This window comes from Coptis chinensis, chromosome 2 (genome assembly GCF_015680905.1).
Source record: "Coptis chinensis isolate HL-2020 chromosome 2, ASM1568090v1, whole genome shotgun sequence".
NCBI classification, from domain to species: Eukaryota; Viridiplantae; Streptophyta; class Magnoliopsida; order Ranunculales; family Ranunculaceae; genus Coptis; species Coptis chinensis.
The window spans coordinates 3249314-3252660 of NC_141457.1; the positions used below are offsets into that span (position 1 = coordinate 3249314).

Here is a 3347-nt window from a genome sequence, read left to right on the forward strand (position 1 = left end):
CTAAGAAAACAAACTTCAAATTCTTTTTCATAAATTAAAAAGGTAAGACTCATAAATTAAACTGGAGGGGTCCGAACATAGCTAAAACTCATCCTCATTAAACTCCATTTGAAAAACACCCCATTTTCCTGGATGAACTGAATAATATCGAGTCGAACACCGTCAAGTTCATCTGGCGTGTATGTCTCCTTCAGTTCTAAATTTGTCATCTAGATGAGTCAAAGCACAACATGTGGAGTTACTATATATATAAGAATAAGGCGAAGTCTTTGAGCCAAATAAAGTGTTTGTCAAAACTTTCGAATACCTTATTTTCAAATAATCCAGTTGAACATCCTTCTACTATTTCCCTCATAAACTTCATTATATAATACCCACACTCTGTGCCACCTGGTTGATATGGGCCCTAACATATAGACTCACAACATATGTAAACATATACTTTTCAAAGAAAAAGACAATAATGTGTAGGATTTTTTTACCTTGATCTTGTCCCACTTCAGCGGAACTCGTTTCCCATCAACCCTTTGCAATGTGAGGACCGCACTTTACAATAAGATAAATGCAAAACATTTAATTCACAATCGTTAGTGGGAATTCTAATTGGAGACGTCTTTAGTACTTCATTTAATTTAATCCTTTATGTACCTTCACTATGGTACTACTTTTACTTGTCTCTTCCTAAATTTTTGAAAATTCAAAATTACCAGGCGATAAAATCATAGCGAATTGGAAATTAAAAAATTGCATATAAGTGTGAAACTGTCGGGCAGTTATCATGAGAGAAATGGTCCGAACGTAGGCAGCAATGATGTCGATGCCAAAGATATGAATGCTGAATATGAAAATCTGGTACCTGGAAAAAGTAGGGTAAGTTGCAGTACTGTGAGCCTCAACAGGAGCATACTGGATGGAACTCCACCTTAACCAGATTCATTTACCAGAATAAGTACTGCTTCAAGAAAAAGGGAAATTTTGTTGTTATACTTCGAAATAGGAATCCCTCTAGTGTTAGTGATCATCGCTAGAGCCTTCTAGTGTTGGTCAAAACAACGCATTCTAAGGACGTACTTCCATTTCACCCACTTAAGTGTGTGAACTGTTTGGTCGTAGGTCAGAACATATTTGTGTATATTGATTAGAGTCTCTCTATAAATTAGGTCGGTGAAGTTCTAGGAGCATGTGGGTACTGGAGAAGGAGAGCATTTATGATCTATTTAGGGGGCAATAAGCAATCCAATGATTGCACCCCGCAAGTTGAGTTGGATGCTACCACTGGTTAACTAAGCGAGTAAGTTTTGCCAAAAATGTAGTATTTTTTCCTTATTCAAGTGAAGAGACACTAACCAGCATTCATAATCATAACAAATACACCCTAGGTCAAAACAAATACACCCAAATCTGTCCAACAAAAATAGTAAGGCCAATCAACTATAAGCACTAACAACTGATTTAGGACTACCCCTATAGAAAAGAAATTTGAGTAACTCAGCTCACCCCTAATCCTTCTTTAAGGCCTTACTGCAAGCAACTATCAACTAACCATCATGCTCACAATCCCTGTAAGAAAGGTACTCAATATCAAAATAAGTAATTAATCATTCAAAATAAGAAAGGTACTCAATAACAATGTTGAATGAGTAAGTACCTAAGTATGGTGACACCCTTTTACCAATTTCCATAACACTGAAAAAAACACACTACTTCCATTTACCAATGATTCTTCCTTTAATAAAACCCATGACTATGTTTTCCATTAATTATTCATTACTGCAACGCATTTTTTAATTGCCCATTTTAGCTCTAATTATTACATATTAAAACAAGTCATTAATAAACTATCAACATATTTTACTCACTGTTACACTAAGACACCCTTAGGACATGGTTTGAATGATCTTAACATTAAGCTAAAACAAAAACAGGTCAAAATTATCCCAAACAAACAAATCAAACTCACAAATGAACCAACTTTAATTCTTTCAAAGGAAAAAATGTCAACCATACATGCCCTTTTAACCCCAAATTGAAAAACATAAAGTTTGTGCTACTACACATAATTTGGTGATAAATATTAGTAGTCGGATTTAAAGTACTAACTTAGCAACGCGGAAGAAATCGAAACATAAAAAGACAGGACATTCTACTTAATCGAAGCACACATATTTTATGGATTTAAGAGCGATGAAGCAATAAATCATTAAGGCACAAAATCAGGGCATTGATATGGAAGATTCATCAAATTGGAGAGTAGAATGTATGGCTAGATTCAAAAGTTCAAGGTTAAGTGTCCAAACAACTAACAATACTTGATACCAATCCATGCAATGCATATAGTTATACTGTTTCAACATGCAGTCACAACTCTTGTTTCAACTAGCAATAGTAGCATCTCACAGAGATTAAACTAAAATTATTCAATCGAAATAATTGAAATAAAATGATTTCAAATTGAAATAACTCAATCGAACAACGAAATGAAATAAATATGAAAAATGAATGTTACATACCTACATAGCAGAGTATCAAACAACTACTTCAATCAACAGCTCGAAATCACTAATTTGATGAAGAAAACATATCGATCTACTCGAACAACTCAAAATCCAATTCAATCTACATAAACATGAAAAAACACTAGTTTGAAATCTTTGAATAAGAAAAATAGGGTGAAAATTTGAGAGAGAGGGAGTTAGAACTCACCGTCGGCGCTTGAGAGAGAGAAGGAGAGAGTAGTGATTATGATTTGCCAATCACTATGTTGAAGTGGGAAAATTGCTGTCGATTTTCCTTGGCAAAATATATCCATCCCTGACTTGGATTATTTTTTCCCGTGTGGAGTGGGAAAAAAGGGTCACGTGATGGTTTTGCCAGCAAATTGGTTTTATTTTTGCCAGACCCATATATCGCAACAAGCAACGGCAAATACTGGTTTAAGTGGGAAAATATCGATTTGCCAGCGGGAAAATGGGTTATCAAGCAGGCCCTTAGAGAGAAAAAAAAATATCAATTACCGATTTACCCTTTCTACAAAGAGCAAAAAAGAAGTGGCTGTCTAACTTTCCGGTACCCTTGGGATAAAAAACTTTGGTGTAAAACCGGGAATATGGGAACTAATTGGGAAATCTGGTATCTGCTTTATTTGACTATTTGGCATCAAGGCCTAAAATATCGATATCGATGAATATATTGGTGTACCCAAAAACCGATATATATCGGATATTTCAGATATATCCATTTTTTTTGGTAACCAGTCCAAACTATTTAAAATATCGGAAATATAATATCAAAAATATCAGATATATATCAGAAATATATTGGAAATATCATATTTATATTAAAAAATG

General features: G+C 34.3%; 1 long non-coding RNA gene across 2 annotated transcripts; it reads right to left on the reverse strand.

The window, feature by feature from the left end:
• Positions 1-307: 307 nt before the first annotated feature.
• LOC147514390 (uncharacterized) lies at positions 308-2628 on the reverse strand. 2 transcript variants are annotated; one of them, XR_015213201.1, is made up of 5 exons: positions 2515-2628; positions 1498-1560; positions 857-952; positions 483-546; positions 308-406 (listed from the first exon to the last, which is right to left on the reverse strand). It is a non-coding gene; the product is annotated as an uncharacterized LOC147514390 (long non-coding RNA). The 2 variants fall into 2 exon arrangements; XR_015213202.1 differs by lacking the exons at positions 308-406; positions 483-546; positions 857-952 and adding an exon at positions 740-856.
• Between the last annotated feature and the right edge of the window lie 719 nt (positions 2629-3347).